The 23,780-nt window shown below is 37.7% G+C and overlaps 1 protein-coding gene across 5 annotated transcripts in view; it reads right to left on the reverse strand.

Annotated features, from left to right (window-relative positions):
* The window catches only part of fynb (FYN proto-oncogene, Src family tyrosine kinase b), a 72,826-nt gene that overhangs the window by 30,787 nt on the left and 18,259 nt on the right, over positions 1-23,780 (reverse strand). For 3 of the 5 annotated variants that reach the window (XM_065263781.1, XM_065263779.1, XM_065263776.1), the window contains exon 2: positions 15,456-15,511. The gene's annotated coding sequence lies outside the window, so the exon portion shown is untranslated. Of the gene's footprint in view, positions 1-9,635; positions 9,822-15,455; positions 15,512-23,780 lie in introns of those variants that run through there. The other 2 variants (XM_065263777.1, XM_065263778.2) reach the window with 2 other exon arrangements.

The raw sequence follows: 23,780 nt of genomic DNA on the forward strand, positions 1-23,780 counted from the left end.
TGTCATCTCTCTAATTACTGTCTATCAAATAAAGGCAAAATGTGCCAAAAATATATATAAAAGTAGTATAAGTAAAAGTCAGAATCATTTGCCCAAATGGGCCAGTAGAAAAAACCCTTAGCATTGAGCTCTGCATTACACATCAAAGAGAGTTATGTAGTAATAAGAGGGGAAAAGCCATTAAGACTGAAGGAAATAGCAGGGCTTGCATGGCAGAAAAAGCATAGTGTTAAAGTTTGGTAAATGGTAAAATGTGAGTAAGAGTCTCAGTAACCCAGGTCAAAGCAGAATGTTCTCAAATATTTTTACACTTAAAAACTGTAATATCTACAAGAAAATCACGGTCTGTAGTTTAAGCGGCTAAAGATTTAAAACTGTCGTAAAACAGGATATTTAGGATTTTAGTACTGTGCTGCCTCAAAAACCACATAAAAACTCATCAGGACCACATTTAGTGGAGTCATACTTACTTTAGTGTCTGGACAATAACAAAACAGATAATAATTAATGTAAGTGTGTGTAATAATAGACACGTAAACAGTTTAATATTTATCCATATGGAGGAAGACTTATTTGGATTTTATAAGCATTCTGTAGTTTTCTGTTAAACAAGATGTTTAAATAAAACGCATGTCAATACAAAAGAGAGTAGCGCAGTAAAACTCTCCCTCTCCCTCTCATTATGAGAGGGAAAAGGGGAACGGATTTTTCAGGCGTGACTTCTTACTGCGTAGAGTCGAAGTACTCCCAAAAGTGCTATTCCGCCATACATTATAGTTACCCTTTTTAACCCGCTTATAAAAGCGGCAGGTTTCATTTTGTGCCACCATACTTGGTCGTTTAACTACTCGTTTTAAATAGGGAAAACGTTGATGTGTTTGGTCATTTCTAACTTCATCTCTGTTTGGTACCATTGAATGAACTGAGCTAAGCTAAGTGCTACCAAAGTGTCGCCGCAGACATTCTTTCACAGTGCTTAAGTGCATGCACTAAGATGATAAAGGTATGTATCAACTCTTCTTAGTTAAGGTAATAACATAGTTTAATATGACAAAACGATGTAGTATCCCTTTAAGATTACAAGATTTAAAAATCATGACGAATCACACACTCCACGGTATTATAAATATTATCATGCCAGAGGGAGCACTTCCCATGGAAGTGAGTGTAAACAAAGATTATAACAATTTTTTTTTAAGTTTACATTTGCTAGTTAGAACATTTTCAGCTTTCTGTACTCACACTACACTCATCCAGTGTGTTTAAAACACAGGCACTTCTCCTTAGCTCTTGTTTTTGAGGCAACAGTTGTGATACGTTATGGGTAATTTGAGCAGTAGTGTTGTTTCCACACCTCCACAAGTCATTTATGTCTACCAGACCCGGACAGCAGCTTGTTTCACGGTGGCTTTTTCAAAAGGTCTGTCATTCTTTTCTCATTGGCTATTGTGAATGACATAATCATCTCGATTTGAAATCCTAATATCAAACATCTTTGATGTATTCAGTGCAGCTCCAATTTGCTTGTGAGCAACTCAAAAGGTGTAAGATTTGATCTGTTAACGTCACAGATTGTATGATAATCTGAGCTGAACAATGAAACCGATAGCATAAGGGAGGGTTTTTTCTACAGATGTGGAGCCCATGAAACCTCTGGTGTTACAAGAAGTTTTAAATCTCCTGGTTAAGGGGCCATAGCAATTGTTTCCCCCCTCGAGATTTAGTCTGGGCTTTACGAACAGGATTTTTAGATCTGAAAAAATTTAAAATCGTTATTGGAAGTTTCTGATTTTTGGGCAAAGTGTAACAATATCAGGCGCTTCTGGTAGGCCTAGCTCTTTCCCCTCACACGTTCACAAAATGTATGGATTCAGAGACTGAGGGTGCACTCACATTATCCAAACCAAACCAAACCATGCCCCAGCGCGATTGTCACCCCTCCCTACTCCCCCAGGTGCACGCACTCACACTGTACTTCTTATCGATCCGAGTCCGGGCGCGCTTTCGACATTAAGATGCGATTGTTTTGAAAAAAGCAGGAAGTAAAGCTCTCTCTTAACACTGGAAGTCGTTTGATGCGCGATTACAGACAAACCTCTCACATGTCATCATATTGCTTAGTTAATCTGTCACGTGTGCAGCTCGGCGATTCCCGTAACCCCGCTGCTCATATCAAAAGGTTTTTACGGAGGCAGATGAAGGTGAGTGGTCGTGCAACTGATGTCTTCACCTTTTGAATCGTGCTAAGGCGCGATTGCGCTCACACCACAGCCTTCCGCGCCTGAGCCCAAGTGAACCGCGCTCCGGTCCACCTCTGCAACCCGGCCGCGGCGCGATTACCCAATCCGCGCCCGGGCATGGAACGGAGCGATCATACTAGTCAAACAAACCAGGCTTTGGGGGTCAAACGTGCCCGAGCGTGGTTTGGTTTGGATAGTGTGAGTGTGCCCTTAAGGGGATCCGCTCAGACCAGTGTTTCTCAATCCTGGTCCTCAAGGACCCCCTAACAGAAAGTTTTAGATGTCTCCTTATTTAAAACACCTGAACCAACTCATCAACCACCTTCCATAATGTCTCCCAAACAAGAAAATTAGTAAAATCAGGTGTGTTATTTAAGAAGACATCTAAAACATTCTGGGAGGGGGTCCTCGAAGACCAGGATTGAGAAACACTGGCTTAGACAACTGGCTTGTGTTAGCAGTTTGACAACAATCACCAAGGATGTCTTGCTCCCTCTGAATAGACCGGCGTTTTAGATTCTCCTCTGGGCCCAAATTAAAACATTTTTTAGTCCTCCAGGGCAATGCATATTCCATGAGCCCCGAACGTAAGAGCAGACATTCTTTCAAGGCAGGGTCTAAGGCCCTGGGGAATAAAGACTCCACCCTAAGCTAGTGGAACAGATTTTTTGTGTCTCAGGAGACAACCTATTGCCCTCTATGGAGTGCGTGATTCATTTTTTCAACCCCAAAAGGTTAGGTACAGAAGTTGAAATTTGACAGATTAAAAAAAGTAATGGCTCACCTGCTCTAATAAGTCCTGTCCAACAAAGGCCAGGCCCTAAAACAAGTCGTACAGATGGGCAACATATGATCTGTGCAATAATTTAAAAAAAACAATTTAACTCTGCACACACTATTTATCGAGGGCTCAACTCTTATGCCAGATATTTTGATTGATTGTTAATGCATGCAGAGATGCACATGTTGTACTGATTATATGTGGTATCATATAATAATATTAACACATGATGCCACATTGTCATCAGTCATCAGTTTTGGAGAGAAAGAGGAAGCTTGGCATTGTTCACATAAACGCCTGGATTTCCACAATTTCCTCAAGCTCCAATAACCTAATGGATAAGGTTTTTTGTAAGTGGTCCCTGTTTGATTTTATTATAGTCTTAAATTTGATGCAGGCAGCTACAGGCAACCAGAAAGGACTTATGGACTTTGGCTGTTTGAAAACAATGTTGTAAACTGCAGTAATCCAGCTGCGAAAAGACAAAACTCCAGGCCAGGAGTGGCATAAGATTGTCAAATAGATAAGGCGTGATATTTCTGATGTTATAGACCAAGAATCTACATTAGCAATGATTTGATGAGATGCTTTCTATCAAACTGAGCTGGCCATGTGGATGGCAGTAATAATAGTAACCTAAAGTGCTTTCAAGCCATACATTTTATCAGTAAGTGCATTCCCTGGAGTGACCTCAGGACCTAAGGTGTACCACCACCTTGAGCAACAGGAAGAAGGAATGATAAAACTCTAGCAGGCAAACTCCACACTACCAACTTTTTTAAACGTATGAAATGCAGTTTCAACTGTACTGTTGTGTTCAAACAGTAGCAGTGCAAAGGTTCAATTCCTAGGAAATACATACTGATATAACGTATATCTTAAATGCACTGTGAGTAGCTTAAGTGTCTCCCAAATGCACAAATGTAATGTAACGTACACTGTGCTATGTAGGTATTTAACGGTTCACAAAATTTATTTTTCATTATGCACCTTTGTGTTGTTGTTTTTTATGTCAACGTTTGGTTTGGTTATGATAAAGTAAGAGGGAAGAAAACATACAATTACTTTACTTTATTATTATATTTATTAATAACATTTGTAAACATCAACCATTTACATATAGTAAAAACAGTTTATGGTTAAAATAAAATGAATAAAAACAAAATAGAATAAACAGGGTTCCCACACCTTAGTTAACTTCAAAGACCTTAAATTCAAGGACCTTTCAAGAACTTTCCAGGTCCAATACCCTCAAATTCAAGGACTTAATGTGGGTTACATTATGTTACCTTTTAAGATACATTGTTACAGTTCCCTTTTGAGGGAACTCGCGCTGCGTCACTGTGGTGACACTTTGGGGACGTCTCCAGGGGTAAGTGCGTCTAAATGTGTATATCAAATTCAACCAATGGTGAGGCTTAATGACAAAGACAGGGTGACACGGGAGCCATGAATTATATAACTATCTGAAATATTGCCAAAGACGGCGTTACAGGGACACAGGAAGTATGACAAGGGAGACACAGCGTCTCGTTCCCTTCTCAGGGAACAACAGTTACATACGTAACCAGAGACGTTTTCATTTGTCAAACACAACTATGCAAAAAAGCATTTTGGTATGAATCAACATTTGCATACAAAGGATATAAGCATTTAAAGCGAACAGTTTAGCACGTGTGCTTAAAAAGTCTAGAATTTTTATGATATTATCCTACACTACGCAGGGAATACCGTAATTCCTCAAATAAAGACCGGGGCCTTTATTTACCTAAACTGCCAAAGGTAACAGGCTTTTATTTGAAGCAGGCTTTTATTAGAGACAGGCCTTTATTTCAAATTCCATCTGTTTGATTAATAATTGTTTTAAATTAGCAGAGACCGGCCTTTATTTGTCCGCGATGACCATGCCCCCGGCCACTATCAGAGGCCCGGCGTTTATTTGAATAACGGCTTTTATTTGAGGAATTACTTCACTTTCAATGACCTGTATCTATGTATGTATATTTTCAAAAACTTCCAGGGCCTTGAATTTTCCCCCCCAGATTCACAAACTTTCAAGGATTTCAAGGACCCGTGGGAACCCTAAATAAAACATAAGGAAATAATGGAAATTGCCATGCCAGCTTGCTACTGTAAACAAAACCTTGCAACACTTGTCCTGCCTCCAGGTTTCCTGATTGGTCCATTGTTCTGGACCTGACATTGACGAGCTGCGCTGACTGCAACAGTTGACACTGCGTTTTAAAATTCGACGCTCAAGTGCAAGAGGCTGCAAAACATGTGCTCGAACACTTCTGTCTAGCATGTGTTTAGATAGAAAACAAATGGAAAAGTAGCCAGTGGAATGAAGAAATGCATTCGCCTTTAGCGGCTTTGCTAAACAAGCTTGCCGTCCACCACTTAAAATTTCCATGTGGGAACTTTGATTTGAAGCATATTCCTCATGTAAAACAAGCCTACTGTTAACTACAACTAGATAAATGTTTCCTTCCTCTTTCTCATTGTCCAGACATAACTGAAGATCTACCTCACATGTGTATATAAATGTTTATCATACAAACACGCAGGTAAGTCTTTAAATCGGATAAAACTTTGGTTATGTTGATGACGTTTGGAGTGGTCAAGTTTCAATTGATTTTTGTAACGTAATAAAGACAGCTGGTGGAGACAGAGATGTCTGTAAGTGCACCATGTTTATTTTCTTTATTAGACAAAAACACAAAGATTTGTTGTTATTGTGAATGTACACAAATTAAAGAAGACCCTTCACACTTTCAAATGATGTCTAACATGTATATGTATGATAATTATCAAAACTCGTGTACCATTACACCCCTAGCATAATGTTATCGTGCAAAATTAAATTTTTTAACCTTTCAGACAGCAGCAAAATTCTGACACCCGTCACATTTCATTCTGTAAAAAGTCTTTGAGTAATACATTCAGTATATTGTTTTGCTGTAACACTGTACCCATGTTTGCAACAATGCAATGATTATATGCAGCTACAGAGTGTTTTTTCAAAGGGATGTGGTTAACCTGCATAGGACAAATGACAATGCAACACACCACACAACCACACTAACTTTCCACTCATGAAGAGAGAAAAGTTGTTTGTTTAACATAAGCAGTCGAAGAAAAGTAATATCAGAATAAACACTGGGAGATTGAAGCACCACAATAAGAATAATGCTAACAAACAAATATTTTAATATACAAATGGTATTTACTCTTAGGAACATAGTATAAAAAACTCAGGGTACTTTTATACCATGAAACGTTTTTGTGTTTTGACAAAACTGTACTCCCACGGTGATGATAGCTTTCTGCAGTGTAACAACTAATTTACAGGTGTAGTCTGCAATTTCTGTGTCACTATTGTCATCAAATGAGTTGCAAAAGTAATGACTGCTTTTAAACAGGTTTCAGAAACACTCCTCTCCTCTGCTATTGTTAGCAGCCTTACACTTCCACATGGGAAAAATAACACGCCTTACATTTAAACATTAAACATCATTTGTATTTCTTATATAATTAGAAATTATTTGGGTATTCTGAGAGGATATTAATTAAGAACTAAATCAGTGAAGTATAATGTGCAAAAGTGATTTATAAAGTTGTAAAGCGTTAAATTTAAAGGGCCCTTTACGTAGGTGTTTTCAGCAATATAAAAATAGTCTCTGGTATCCCCAGAATGTGTCTGTAAAGTTTTAGCTCAAAATACACCACAGATCTTTTATTAAACGATGCTGAACATTTGTGGCTGCAATGAAAAACGTGCTGTTTTGTGTGTGTTTCTTTAAATGCAAAGAAAGCTTCTGTTCCCCTCCTCGTATGCAAAGTAAGGTGTACAGCACTTACACATGTGCTTTGGACTACATCAAAACATGTGTCTCTGGCAAAAGATTGAACTATGTGCTAATGAGGCGGAATCTGTGAGCGGTTATGGTTGGGGCATAATCAATGTGACATCACATTGATAGGGGATCCACAACAGCCTGTTTTGTGATACTGTTGCAGTTTTAAAGAGATTACACAAAGAAAAAGAGATGGATTTGTATAATAACAGGATGTTTCTACGCACACTGGCAACTTTTCTGCTAGAAATGCATTTTTTAGGTTAGGGGGGCTTTAACAATAATGAGTAGCAATATTTAGTATAATTTTTCTGTTACATTCAAATTCTAACCTAAAAGGCTGATATTGTATTTTTATGATTTTATGACGTTGCATTGTGCGGAAATTGTGTGTGGTCCAAGGTGGACAAATGGAAGAGGAGTTTATAGTTGACGCTGTTGTGTCTTGGTTCACTGTTGCAGTATTCTTTGAGTCCAAAAAGCAATCGAGTCCAAAACCAACACAAAGTACAGGATAGAAGTCATCGTTTTCTGAAACAACCCTGGTGCTTGCAACATCAAAGCTGGTTAGTCTGCTGTGTTCCAGGCTTTGACAAAACCTGCTTGCGTTCTAGAGGCCACGAGAAATGGATGTATCTTGCTTTACATCCAACATTACACAAAAGGAAAATGTTTTCTCACATTTCTGTCATTTGCTGATTAATGAAACAAAAAACTAGCCTTTCAAAATTAGTAAAATGGGTTTTAAAAATGACTGAATGCAAAATTTGCCGCATTCCATGACATTCAGTGTTGAACATAAAATTCCATTTTTATCGGATTTCGTGATTCCGTCCGTGTTTTCTGCATCATGGAAATCATAGGGCTCTACTCAAAGATGAATTTATACAGGGGGACTTTAACTCTTTCCCCGCCAGCATTTTTTTAAAAAGTTGCCAGCCAGCGCCAGCATTTTTCATGATTTTCACAAAAGTTTAATGCCTTCCAGAAAATGTTCTTCTTTAAATATATAAACAAACAATATATCAGAGGGTCTCTGCTTTCAAACCAAAAAACCGTTTCATCCTACCTTAATTAGTTCTCTTGTAATCACCTCTCAAACATGGGTAGGTTTCTGCAAAAACACCCAATTTTGAGCAAAAAGCTGAGATAATTCAATTTTTGCAAAGGACTTTTGATAGAGATCAGATGCAGAGCGATCTTTAAAACATACACGGAGTTCTTTCTCTTTCACGAGAGGCGCTACTTCCGGGTTGTATAAGTTGCGGATAATAGCGTTATTGCGGAAAGACGGAAAATCTTGTCATTGGCGGGAAAGCGTTTTCTCTTAATTGACGAGATATCTCGTCAATGGCGGTGAAAGAGTTAAAGGGGACATTTCACAAGACTTTTTAAGATGTAAAATGTGCCATTTATGTGTCCTTTTAAATGCAAATGAGCTAATGAAATGGAAACACTGATCGTCATGATAGTGGTTTGTTGAAATTGAAAACTCAATTATGCCATAAATTATCCCCCTCTCTCTCTCTCTCTCCCTTTGCACTAAATGGCAGTGCAATGGTTGGATAGTGCAGATTGACCTATATTTACTAAAACTAAGTTACTGGGTTGTTCTTTTCATATTTAATAGGTTGATAAAAGCACTGGAGACAAAATTATAGCACTCAAACATAGAAAAATTCAGATTTTCATGATGTGTCTCCTTTCTTAGAAAATCTTACGCTAAAACATCTACAGCTAAAAGATATAAAAAACAACTGTCATCGCAACTGTTACTATTATTAAACTTGTATATGAAAACTTTGCACTATATTTATCTAAGTGTGTGACGTGCACACTACCACCGGGGGTACTTTACCACCACAGTCTCCAAATAACCACAGGGTTGTAGATGTTCGTCACAACTGTTAGATCAATAAAATCGCTTGTGCCGGTGGCCATGAGACCACCACGTGGTTGTCATGGAGACGTCACAATTGCCAGATCATCCCAATCTAATCGATCCAAACTGATTGCCAGCTCACTGTCAAATACAGAAAGTCAGCCATACACTACACTTGACCAGAAATAAAGGAGGGGGAGGCAGGTATCACTTTCCACAGGAAATCAACCTAGAAAAACTTGCTTGTCTCAGTATATTAGGCTGTGGTGAAACTATTTTTAACCTCATAGACATTTCAAAGTGTTTTACGTGGATTTCAAAATATCAAATGCAGTTAAATATATCATACTAAAAAAATACAGATTCCTATCAAACTATGGCCTTAGTCTCCCTAGTGCCTTAAAGATACAGTCTCTCTCTGTAAGTTTTCACCAAATAAGTGGTTTATTGTATCAATCCAAATGATTGATCGCCAGCTCACAAAGTCAGCCAAAATCAATAGAGCCACTACAAAATAGTTGAAAATTAATAAACATAATGGTTAATATGCCAGCTTTAAGAGTAAAGACTACATTTTAAGTTAAAATAGCTAGTTGTATCATGTAAAAACAACAACAAACAACATTGCCTTTTACATTTATTCATTTAGCAGATGCTTTAATCCAAAGAAACTAAAAAATAAGGGAGCATTAAACAACATGTATGCGCATTAGACAGAAACCAAACCAACCAAGCATTACCTACTGTACAATGGTTAGTTAAACACATAATTCCTATCAGATTTCACCGTTTTCTTATGAAAAAACAACATTTTTATAAGGAAAAAAACATGTGCCAAAATGCCCAATAGGTGAACTTAACTGACAATGCCTTACCTCATAATAGATTTGCTTGTCAGCCAAACTACTATCCAGTTACTTGCCAAAACTATGGGAGATTTTAGTTCAAACTTAACAAGTTAAAAATGATAAAGAAGCAAAAATACCTGTGACCCTTTGTCTCAGATCGTTCACTCAAACATCTCAAATGAGCGACATAGCAGCTCTCAGGAAATGTGCCCCCTTTAAGAGAGAGAGTGTGTGGTCACCACAGCAAAGTTGCAAACATACAAACTCGTTTTAATACCTTTGCAATTGTGCTTGCACAATGATGCACACACATAACATCATTTATGCATCGCTTACACAACAAAAACCTTTCTGGCGCTTTTCTGGTGAATAATGCATGATTTAAATCACCAAACTACACATTTCTTCTATATCAGCTTTCAAATCGCTGCTGCTACAAAATGTATTTTCTTCAGCATAAAATCACTGTATCTAATGAATCACCAATGTTTATATTGTTAACCATAATTGTCAAAGTTATTTGAGGACAGTGAAAGTTTTGTGGGTTGCAGGTGAGAATTCTACAGTTACTAATACACGATTACAGCAAAGAAATAAAGAAATAGAATACAGATAGAAACTATATAGTATAGCAACTATAGTAACTAATAATTATATAAAACTATCAGTAGAACATTACAAACGATTGAAAATAATAATAAAATCTTTGTAATAAGAATGAAAAAACTCACATAAACATTTAGTAACACTGAGAAATAAAAATTTTGACTGAATCACGGTTAAGACATGACCCTACCCAAAATGCTTCATGCCACATGCACAGACACATGAATGGTGAAAGAGTTTGTGGTATACAAATTTAAGACCTAAAATAGCTCAAGTTACTAATTTAGGCAAACACTAATTCAATCATACCCCCGACCCAGATGTTTACCACCAACCACTGACACCATCCGCTGAGAGGTCGACTTAGGGCACACTCACACTATCCAAACCAAACCTTGACCCTGGCAAATGTGCACCCCACTCCCCCAGAAGCACTCACACTGTACTTTTATCAATCTGAGTCTGCTGGGCACGCTTTCGTCATTAGGATGTGATTCTTTTGAACAAAGCAGGAAGTAAAGCGCTCTCTTAAAGCAACACTATGTAGTTTTTTAACCTTTAAATAATGTCTCTTAAATTATTTCAGTGATAGAACAACTTTTAACTGGACAAATTGTACTTTTGCTGCAACCTGAGCAGCCTCCTAGCTGCTACAAGCACACTCTGAAAGTGGTGGTGGAGGGTAGAGCACACAGCCCGCCCCTCCCCCTGCCTGCAGAAGAGTGTCTGATACCAGGCACTGTTGCGCTTTTCAACCACATGGGGGAGCTGTAAGTCATTTTTACATGGAAACTACATAGTGTTGCTTTAACACTGGAACCTATCGTAATGTTAATACTGCTTGGTTGGTCTGTCGGGTATGCAGCTCAGACATTCACATAACCTTGCTGCATCAGCAGGTTTTTATAAAGGCAGACAAAGATGATTGGTCGCTCAATTGACGTCTCTCCTTTTGAATCGCGCTCAGGCACGATTGCACTCACACTATAGCCATCCGCACCTGAGCCCACCTCTTACTGTGCATTCAGACCACCGACGGCGAGAGCGTCAATAAAAGCCAGGCTTTGGGGGTCAAACGCTTTTTTTTGTTCTTTCTTGTGGTTCAGTTTCTTCATTTTATCTCTTAAATTCTGACATATCATTTGCAATGTGTCTTGTTGCATCTTTAGTTATATGCAACTGTTTGCTATGTATTGAAGTTCCAAAAAGCTTGTGTGCACTTAGAGGGTTTTGTAGCAAAAACAGTCAAATGTGTATCGCTGCTTTGAACAAGGACAACAAAACAGGAACAGCTATGTCCTTCAAATCCTCATTCAGCACTAAAGTATATTCAGGGTTCCCACACCTTAGTTAACTTCAAATTCAAGGACCTTTCAAGGACTTTCCAGGTCCAATACCCTCAAATTCAAGGACTTACGGTACATGGTGTGTAAGCGTTAACGCAAGGCTTGTCTGAAGCGTGGCCAACAGCCAATCAGAGTGGCCGCAGCACATTTTCCGGTCATCCATAAACTTAATTGGCTGCTCTGTCTAGGTTATTTGCATTAGGCAATCTGAGAAATGTTCAACTTCTGCCACGAGCAACGGCAGTGACGCAGCGCTGACCGATCCATAATTCAGTTCGCCAACGCTTGATGTCACCCATTAAAAGTGAATGGGAAGCGTCAACGCTTACGCCCGTGTGAATGAGCCGTAAATGTGAGGACACATTTTAAGTGAGAGCAAGGTTACATCGTGTTACCTTTTAAGATATTTTGTTACAGTTCCCCTTTGAGGGAACTCACGCTGCGTCACTGCGGTGACACTTTGGGGACGCCTCCAGGGGAAAGTGCATCTGAATGTGTATATCAAATTCAACCAATGTTAAGGCTTAACAACAAAGACAAGGTGATGCGGGAGCCAGGAAGTATATCGCCATCTGAAATATTGCCAAAGACGGCGTTACAGGGATGCAGGAAGTATGACAAGGGAGACGCAGCGTCTCATTCCCTTCTCAGGGAACAACAGTTACATACGTAACCCGAGACGTTTTCATGTGTCAAACACAACTATGCAAACAAGCATTTTAGTATGAATCAACATTCGCATACAGAAGATATAAGCATTTAAAGCGAACAGTTTAGCACGTGTGCTTAAAAAGTCTAGAATTTTTATGATATTATCCTACACTACACAGGGAATAATATGGACTTTTTTCCAGAAAACTTCTTGCATAAAATAGATTCAAGCACTTTCAATGACCTGTATCTATGTATGTATATTTTCAAAAACTACCCAGGGCCTTGAATTTTTTCCCCAGATTCACAAACTTTGAAGGATTTCAAGGACACAGACTTTATGCTATGCCCTTATTTATGCAAACACAGCCCTAAACTCCAACTGCAATGAGAACATGTGGGTAACCGTTATGCCTGTGACATTTTGAGGCATGTAGATGATTATGGTGGAAGGTGTAGGTTGTTAAGGGGGTTGCATGCACATGTGAAGCTATTAACACTCACTGAAGTCAAGCTGAACTCAAACAAAAGCATTACCGATCTGGGGTGCGTTTACCATCCAACCATGCAACTGAACTCTTTGTAACTGAATGCAACTGAACATACTGTAGTGTATAATTGGAGAAACTAACCAGCTACTTACAACTGTTTTCCGAAAACATACTGTAGTACTTTGTTGCACACTCGTTGTTCAAATCATCTTGGTTCAACAACATAGTTGATGACGTCACAAACATGTTGGAGTAATAATAACGTCTACTAATTAATCTGTTCAATAATGAATAAACGTCTGTTTAAATACTCGATTCTGATTGGCTGGAAGGTGTGCATTAAGTAAGGGATAATGTAGAGGCAGTCGGTAGTTATCGGGAAATAAGCCCCGACAGTGTGATCAGGACCCGACGCGAAGCGGAGGGTCTTGTATCACACTGAAGGGGCTTATTTCCCGATAACTACCGGCTGACTCTACATTATCCCGCTTATTACACGGCTTCTTGTCACATAAGAAAAAAAACTGGACATGAATATGAATTTGAAACATTTTATTGGCATATTTGTTTTAAATTAACATTTTTATCCTTCCGCGAAACTTTGCACAGATGCATAAAATGATCGTAATACCTTATTAAGATCCTCTGCTTCATACTTGTCTGTCTCCATTTTTTTCTCTTTTAGCCAGTCTTTGAGAAGTTTTAATCCCCATTCTGTATTTTTTTGTGTGTTGGCTTCGTAGCTGTCAAGTTCAGTCTCAGTAAGCTGTCTGTGTCTTGTCGTGGTTGTCCAGTGTTTGTCACAAGATGGCGCCAAACAAACAGTAATCTTTATTGGCGCGGAGCGATCTTACTCGTAAAAGTAGTACCGGCTATGCGTTATTATTTTGGAGCGGTTATTATTCGAAAAGAACGAACCTGCAAATGTCTCAACTGACCAATCAGAATCAAGCATTCCAGAGAGCCGTGTAATAAAACCGTTTAATGCACAGGTAGTTCCAGTCAGTTTGATTACAGTTAGAAATTAATCCGCTACTATAAACATTGGTAACCATAGTAACACAGTTACACTTGCAGAGAGAGCCAGAGCGAGCGAGCGAGAGAGACGTAAGTGCGTCTCTCTTTAAAGTGCGCCGGTTTTATTTCATACTTCATAAATAAATAAATGACATGATTTGTTCAAATAAAGATTGCCTTGTCACTGTCAGTGTTGCCTGTCATTCATAAATTATTTTAATAAATCAATTAAAGAATCATTAAGTTAGCTATATGCTTAAGCAGAGGCGTTTACAGCTTTGAAGGACATTCGGGACTTAGCCCAGACCATATTAAATACAGGGATCACTCAAAGAGTGTATAAAGTGTATAATAAGAATATTAACGTGATCTGTAGCATATAAAAGTGTACTCGGAGTGCGAGCCTTAACTTAAGAAAATGACCGTCATTTTTACCCGTAAATTACACTGTAAACATTAATTAGAGCTTTAACTTGGCAAATAACCAAGGTATAAGCGGGATAATCCACGGCTAGCCATGCATTAAAGGGTTTTAATGCACTTCGCACAGGCTAACCGTGGATTATCCCTTACATATACTGTATAAATTTGTATGCAGTTGGAATGGTGTATATATTAAATATAATGCACGATGCTTGCTTATTTGACCAAGAGCATGATTTGTGTATGTTTAACATGTCATACTAAAACAAAACTATGCTTATAACTACAGCTCAAGATTTTTTATTCAAACCACTCAAAGTTTGCATTGTGTTTTTGCGGCTCACATTCACACATAGACAGTACAAAGTGTAAAGATAAACACTGTGGCTTTAGGAACAAATCAAAACCATGTTCAATATTAGTTTGCCAATTATGACCAGCAGGTGGTGAAACATTTTGTACAGGGCTATCTATTCAACCAACCAATGGCGGTTTGGAGAAATGATAGCATTCATCTTTAACACTGAGCTAAGGACGGAAGGGAAATGCTTGTTGAAGCTACAGAAGGCTGCTTTAATTCAAGTAGACTCTGCTTTATTATGCACTAGCAGTGTCAGACACGCTGAGATGTGCACGCCATACATCTTTGATGTGCAACCCCCTATTGAAACAACCCAGCAGGCCCTGGGCTAAAATGCTGACCGGTTTGTTTCTCTTTTCAGACAAGGAAAAAACACAAGGAGATAAAAGAGCGAGACCTAAGGGGTAAAGACAGTAGAAAGCGGTTTCACTATTACACCATATGGAAACACTAACTCATATAAACGTCATAAACCTCCACACACGCACACATTCCAAAGAGTCTAATCATTTCAGTATGAGTCCAAATGACCTCACACAATACACACTGCAACACCGTATCTCGTACTGCAATCTATATGACTTGACATAAACTCGTTCTGGAATCAAACACGAAAATGTTTTCTTTTCCGCAGAAATTACACACCCTACATTAAACCCGATCCAATGCCAATCACAAACTCCCATATAACGTCAGCTAGATAACGACAAAAGAAAAGGTGCTTTCCACATTTGTTTTGTCCAACTGTTATGAACAAAATGCTGTAAAATGTTAAAGGTTTTCTAAAACCATCTCATACTTCAGAAACATCATGTGGCAGCACGTTTGAGTTTACACAACATTAAAAATGTTAATGTTTCTGCAAGATTATGTTGGCATAGATTTAGCCTATATTTCAATTTGCTGATCATTCGGCTTATGCACATACTGTTGTGTTGTGTAGTGGTCTCACCTAAAATTCAAGCACAGCAGGGTCCTTATTTTCTCCACATTGCTTGTGTTCAAATCCTGAGACAAACAGAAAGACAATTAATTACAAAATGATAAAAGCTTTATAATCGGCTTTGATCTGGATTACTGACCTTTCTTGAAAAAAGTATTCATAATAAAAAAATGTGATCACTTATTAGGTCTTTCAAACTGGCAGTTTAGTTCAAAACAGGGGAGCATAATTTCTTAACCCCTGGTTATGTATGAACAGTGTAAAAATGTGAAACAGATAACCCAAGATTCTGTTTACACAGGGGTGTGAAAAGCCCTACAGAGAGGCGAAGACCACACCCCCCCCCCAAAAAAAGAGGAATATGTTGGAATTATTTGACGACAGGAAGTTGTTAAAGCTATACATACTTGCTTATCAGTTGTTTCTTTCTCTCATTCATTCATGCTTGAAATATATATATTTTTTAACATAGTATATATTACAATAATTGTAAAACATTCAACTAAATAATTAATGGTTGGTGTCATGCTGCTTTGAAATTTGCTTTTGAAATTATTATAGTCCATAGAATAGAACCCAACATTTAAATGTTATTTCAGTCACCACTTCAGAATGTCTTTTTCTGAAAATATTTTTATTTTTCTTTGTTGAAAGTTGCTTTAAGCATCTTTATAAAAACTCCTACTTTTGGCTGAACATTTGTAGACACTTACATTATGTCAAATTTTATGACTTTTCCTAAGGATTCTTGTGAGAACATTCAAACATATGGCCATGTCAAGCAAACTCCCAGCATGCACTATTGTTCTACACAAACTCCTCTGTTCTGCCCTTCTTCTCTCAGTCTCTAAAATCACATGAGGTAGTGCAGTCCCGTGGGTGCATTGCATTCAGTTGGACATACGCACTTATCACACACAGATGCTTTGTATGTAAGAGAGAGGGCGGCTGAGGCCATCGGCAAAAAGAGAAATTCAAGTCAATGCTATTTATTAACCGATAGTGGCATGATGGAATATTCGCTGCTGAAGGCACAAAGATGCACTGTTGCTTACAAACAACACACGCATATATGAACGATCTAAAAACAGCAAGACAATCCATGACATTATTTATGCACAAAGAACGTCTAGAGTCTCAAACACAAACATGCACAGATGTCTTTTGTTTGGGTCTGTATGTAGCTCAGCTCAACAGGAATACAGCATTTCATTAATTCATAAGATAAAAACACATACTACCATCCACACCACAGGAAAACACTCAGGCCTGAAACTAGGGATGGGAATCTTTGGGTAGACAACTAATCTATTGTTAATTCGACTTGCATTCTACACAACAAAACTCAATTTGTTTTTAATTCAATTCAGTAACTTTTAAAGGAGTCAACTTGCCTTAAAGTATCGTCAAAAAAGAATATACACACAATGGGCTGAAAACCAAAACTGTAAATTCTAAATCAGCTTTTGTTCTGAATAATGAATTATAAATGCTATTAACATTAAAATAGTTAACACTGTTAGAAAGAGATTACACCAATATCTTTCAATTAGCGTGAGCTGAGCAATAATATTAATACAATGTTCTTGCAATTTATGTGAATCTATACAGTATGTACACAGTAGAAGCTGGACATCAACCTTTTTTATTTTCATTTTTTTTTTTAAATAAAATTAGATAAGATTAGTTATGCACGCCCATGCTGATCAGTGCAATATTGACTTCAAAGCACTGTATTTCTTTATAGTGCAAACTTTGTTTCAGACAGAACCATCTTGCTCTATGAAATCACACTATGATGATGAACAGAAAACTACTGTAGACCTAAAAAAAAAAAAAAAAAACTTAAGTAAACTATTACTTTAGACCAGGTTTCTCTCCAACCTTTTTTGTGAACAAGGGCTACCACAATGGATTAAACAATCTGGAGGGCTACTTTTTGGTCAAATATGGCCAAAATGTTGTGATGACACAAACAGAAACCATGACCTGCACGTGCTTGTCTAAAGCAACATGTCTGCGTTGTTGACGTATTTCATTATCCCTGTCTCAATTCGTTCCCTAGATTTGATTTCACTTTTTCACGTGACCACGCTGGAGTTCGCCCTGTTGAGTGGCAAAACTTTTAACAAAATGGCTGGTTTTCATAGCGGCTGCGGCCAAAAAAAAACAGTAAAACTGACTATTATCAGCTTAAATTGAATTTAGTTGGTCTTAACAGTGACCCTAACCTCTTGCCAAACAACCAGTAGTTTGTGGACAATTGGCATATGGCCAGACATTGCTGTTCCTGACATATATGTTTGTCTTGCCTAAAACTATTAAACCATCCCACCTTTGTAAAACACAAGGTTCATCATAAGCCCAAAATTTGACATACCTGACATATGGCTACTGCTACTGATTTACTTCTCCTTTGAGTGTTTTTTGCAGTCTGAAAAAATACTGCTCCAATTTTTTATTGAATTTGTTAGCACAGTCGATTTTAAATGTGTTTTTCACGCTATGTTAATGCTGTCGCTCAGCCAAAATGGCTGACAGTTCTAGCGATGGCCGCAAAAATGTAACTATAACTGACAATTATCAGCAAAAAATCTATTTAGTTGTACTTGATACACTGTAAAAAATCCAATTAATGAAATGTTGGACGGGCAAAAATATATAAGTTAAACCAATTTTTTTGTTTGAGCTAGTTGAGAAGACATATTATTTTAAGTCTAGATAAATCTGTGTTTAAAACATTAAATGAATGGTTATTTTCAATTCCAGTCAACATTCAGAATGGCTAGTGTTGACTGAACTAATTAAGACAAATCAGGTAAATATGTGGACTTATGACAGCTTTGTTTCCTGACAACAAAATGCTCAAAATATTACTGTTATTTGGTCACAAAATGTAATTGTAAGAGTTGTTCAGGCGTGAATGTATGTGCTTAAAGTTTAAATATGCGGTCGGTTAATAAAGATAGCGTCTATTTAAAAATGTGCTCGGACACTTTCGGACGGAGCTCCATATGAGCTCAATATGAGCTCCAGAAAATCATCGGCGCTTAAGTGCTCACACCCCGCCCAGCGCAGCCTCGCCTCGGCAAGCGCATCAGAAATCGACTGCTGGCTCTGATATCTCTGTGGCGTTTAAACGTGATTAAATTCATTTTAATTTCTCATACTTAACAATGAAAGGGTTATGTTTTAAATCATATTTTAGGATTGCACTTAATTGATATGGCTGTTGAGTGATGTTTCATATCTTTTACATTCGTTATAACCGGACTGCATGCGAATTTGAACTTCAGAGCTGAAGGAGCGGGTGGAGAAATAGTCCCAATATCATAACAATCTTAAATAAAACTTCTAAATATACCCGTGTGTGTACCCGTGTGCGCGTACGCGCGACCGTATGTATGTACAGTATGTGCGTGAGTTTTTAATTTAAAATGTCTTAACTCGGAAGGATCTGGACTGGAACACAGGTCATTTCATCTGAGATCAATCCGCACCCAACAGCCTGAATCACTTACTGATTCACATGACACAAGTCATCAGCCGTTTCCTCAAGTTCACGTCAGGTAAGTGTTTGTAAATAAATGTTAATTTTAGACTCTATTAATTGGCAAAGACGCAAATACTCGACGTTTTTGTAAAGATATAAGTTATATAAAGGTGTGTTATGTTATGTGTCCGAGTTAAAGTGGAGCTATTTTAGTTAAGATTACCGGACAGGGTTTATTACTCCGTCTTAATTATAATTGGGACATTTTTACAAACAAACCTTATAAAATACAACACTGGCGTGCATTTTGAGACAAAAGAATAGCACTCATGTGTTAAGAGATGTCAGTATTTTAGTCAGTGATAAGTCCTGTTCGAGAAAACCGCCCAATAGTGTTTAATTCAATTACGTGTGATGTCTGAGGGAAATTTGGCAATTTTAGGGTATAAAGTCTTTCACCGTCAAGCTTTATTATATTAAACATGTTTTTATGTATGTATTTATATTCCTCTGTTTATCAAACCAGAGCGGTGATGATGTGGAGAGAGGCAGAGAGGGATACATGGCGAAAGAAGTTCTCCTAAATGGCCCTGGAGATGTTCTGACTGACTTTGGAGTGCTTTTTGGACTGTTTTATGCCTTCTATTTAGAGAAGACTTAATTCTGTATGTTCAGTCTGTATGATAAGTGAATAAAGCTTTTGTTTTTATGTGACTGAAGTTAATTATTTGTTAACAACACCAGCATAAATTATTTGATAAATAATTTTAAAAAGTTTATTAAGTATTCCCAAATAATAAATATTAATTTAAGTAACACATAAAACATTGAGTAAATACTTAAAATTTAATTGACAGAGTCTTTGCTGTAAGTTTTTAAAGATTCAACTGATTAAAACATTTTAGTTGAATGAACTATAAAGCTAGTTGAGCAAACATACTTTTTTATATTTGAGTCAAAATTGGGCCAACTAAAAAACATCAATCCAGGTAACACTTTGGAGTCAGAAATTGAGTGAATGTAAAATTTCTGTGAAACTAGTTACTAAAAAATAATTCATTGAGCCAACAATTTATTTTTTACAGTGTAGTGACCCTGGCAACTTCTCAACCCACCTGTGGTCAGTGGACGTTGGCATGGAGAATCCATTTACTTCTCCTATTTTTTGGCAGTCTCTAAATTTTACCTCAGAATTCTTGTTAAATCTGTTAGTACAGTCTATCGCACAATAACTTTTTCCAATTTAAACATGTTTTCCCTGTGTTTTTGCTGATTTCACACTGTACACAAATTCTCCTGCTCTTTCTTTTGCCGCTCAGTGTGCCCACTTTCGCCGAAGGTGACGTCATGTGCATACCCTCTATATTGTGTATGCAGGTTCGGGCACTGGTAAGGACTCTAGTTCACATTAGACACTGTTCATTTATTATCCTGTGACGTTGCTGCTTAAGCACATTGTGATCATTCACAGCTAATATAAATAAATATAAATATAAATAAACTATACTTTGCAAGGCTGTGTGTTCGAGCGTGCGCATACGCATAAAAACAGACTACACTCCAGGCTGTACTCTGCAAAATGAGACAAGCCCTTTAAGCACTGAAAAAGGGTCAGAGAGAGAGTCTAATTTAGAGCCAGCTGTGTTTTTCCACGATAAAAAACTCAGTTCTAGAGAGCTCTTGGCTTTGCACCAACCAGGGCTCTTTCATTCATGAAAAACCTTTGTGCGAAGAGTGACAATTTTCTAAGAAAATTCTTAGAATTGTAGGCGTTTCTCTTTAAAATGAAAGACAATATCCTAGTAATAAAAAAAGTCATTCAAAAAGCATCTTAACCCTTAAAAGAGGTCTAAAGGTCCAAAATTGTTAGGAGTATGGACAAGGACTTTTAAGAGACTTAAGAGTGTCTTAAGCAGCAGGAAAAGTGGACAAAACGCGAAGTGGGAGACAAAAAGTGTTGCACACAATGCATGACAGTGACTTCATAGGACAAAACACATTAGATCGTGCAGGGATCATGTGAATGATCTTATTAGAGACATGCTAACATCTCTGACACAGAGTAGAAATGCCATGGTGCCAGAAATAAAAGTAATTACTACATTATTACAGTAACAGCTATGAAAAATTGAAAAAAAAATGCAACCATGCAGCAGAGATGATTGGGGTCTATAAAGCCTTTGAAAGAAGGTGTTGTGAAAAAAACCACAACACCTTCTATAAGCAAAATGATTACATGGACAATTACAGCACATACACAAATATCCTAACATACATATACATAGTTACACAGTACTGTGCAAAAGTCTTAGGCCACCTTGCCACAATTAGACTCATTGTTTTTGCAACGCTATAGTGATCATATATAATTGTTTCTTTAATAGAATACATCCAGAAAATACAGGAAATGTGTTTATAGTATTAAAAACTGTATAAAAAAACTGATGTGTCAAGTTTTTAGGTTAAACTCCCTTCCACTTGAGCAATAGCAGGAAGCTGCAGGATCTCTTAAACCTAAATAAAATGTAATCCTCATTTCTAAGTTTTACTTCATTCTGCTCAAAAACGCTCAAGATGTGTTTATTGCCAAGAGAGGTCACTAAACACAGACGATGCCTAAAGAAGACATTTAATCCTGAAAAGAATTTACATATTTCCTGTAGTTTCTGTTAGTATCTTAACAAAATATACTGAAAAACAAATATGGATGGACATTAAAACTTCTTAAACAACAAGTCTGGTGGTGGTGGTGGTCGAAGACTTTTGCACAATACTGTGTGTAAATATATATATTTCTCCTCGTTTGATCGCGCAACTTTCAAACGCTAGCAAAATGAAACTACGCGGAAATCAGCCGCTTTAATTTTATCAATGAAAGGCTAAAAATAGCGCTGAATACGAAAAGACGTAAAATGTGGTCAGTACCTCAGATTAGATCAATGGTCGGAGAGAAGCCGGTCTCCTGTGGCTGTTCGAACACATTCAACCCATAGACTGCAGTTCAATCTATTGTTTTATTTCCGCTGTCATCATAGGTAACATGAAATAAAAATATGTTTCCACACACCAAACTTATACGACGCTGGCGCATCCTCCAACTGCGGGCAGACTTCCTTTTCTCTCCCACTTGCCATTTCTACACGTAACATAATCTGCAGTATTTATACTCCAAACCAGTCACCCCTTCTTTCGCGCGAAAGGGAAACACGCTATCTGAGGTCACATACAGGGCATGAGACTACATTGTGCATGCCATGAACCGTTGAACCGTGCGGTACACACGCGCTCCGAACCGAGACAAGCGAACCGAACGGTTCGGATTTTTTTCATGGACCGTGCCACCCCTACAGCACACAGAAACTACTTTCTGATAAAGTGATCACAAATGACTAGGGATGTCCCGATCCGATATTCTGGATCGGTATCAGGGCCTATCTGGGCTTTTGGCTGGAACCTACAACATGATCGATCCAATTCCAAGACTGTGCGTTGGCCATGGTTGTAACAAGCTATTTTTTAGATGTTAAAAAAGTTAGTTGTGTTGAACAACATATAAGACAATGTTATCTGTTATCTGTGTATCTGTTAATTTTAACATTAGGAGAAAACCAGTTAATTTTTAGCTTTTTTGTGATATTTTTGCTTCCGGGTTTAAACTCTATATATCGTGTAAAATTTGCGGGCTGTGACGTGAAAAATTACTGTAGTACCTCATAACCGTCAGTGTCTCATTAATGTTTATAAGATGCGTGTTCTTATCCAATGCGGAGACTTTTCGCTTGTGTGTGTGTGTGTGTATGTGCTCCGTGCGGCCAGGTCTGCCGAGGAAGGGGTGTCTGGGGCTCAGGATGGCACATGGATAAGGTTCTGTATAGTAAAGTAAATGTGACTGCGCCAACACACACACTCTGGATGATTTTTCCCCCGCGATGCTGTCAGGACTAGACTCGCCATCAACTGAATTTTCTCGGGAAAGCTACTATATTTGTTGAATTATTTCTGTAATACTAGCTTATATCAGTTGCCCTGCCCACTCATTGCCGTTCTTTTCACAGAGTCCTCGCCCATTTAAGTACCATTTTTCAAAATGACAGTGAGGTAGACTGGAACTGAAACAGCTGTGTTTCTTGATGCTTTAAAGGACAAAGTATTATAAAAGCACCATAAATGCTTTATGGATAGGGTTGGATATTGTAAGAAATTTTCATTAAAAAATTGCACAATAGACCCGGAGATTTAGACCCGGAGATTGGCTGAATGGATTCCAAAACGGTAAAAATCAATGTTTAACTCTATGGGGAAAAAAATGAGCATTTCAAAAAAAGTATTTTTGGCTGTATTTAAATGTTTGGCTGTATTTTTGGCTGTATTTAAATGTATTTGTGGTATGGTATTTGATACTTTTACAAAACTGCATGGATTGGAAACTCATGAGTATGGTTTATTAATCTATGGACACGATTTGTTAAACAGAGTGTAAGTGTCCTCAGTGTCAGATTTGTGTGTCCTCATAGGCTCCGTAATACGGAGTAGCTGCATATGTCTTAAAGATGGCACCCATGCCAAAAAAAAGTAAAGTGTCTGAATCCCATGAATTAATAAACAAATGGACTATTATCTGGGCTTAAGTATTATTACAAGTTTCTTAAGGCAAAGTAATGAATAGGGTATTTGTATTTTGTGTGGGAATAGTAGATCAGATTAATATCTTGTTTAGCAAAGACTATAAATGGAAGAGCTTTAACAAATCAGATAGCTATCTTATCAGAGAAGTGACCCGGTGTAAAAAAGCTCTATAATGTCATCTAGTATGTTAAAACATGTTCGATATTAAATAATGT

Source organism: Paramisgurnus dabryanus, chromosome 12, assembly GCF_030506205.2.
Source record: "Paramisgurnus dabryanus chromosome 12, PD_genome_1.1, whole genome shotgun sequence".
Lineage (NCBI taxonomy): Eukaryota > Metazoa > Chordata > Actinopteri > Cypriniformes > Cobitidae > Paramisgurnus > Paramisgurnus dabryanus.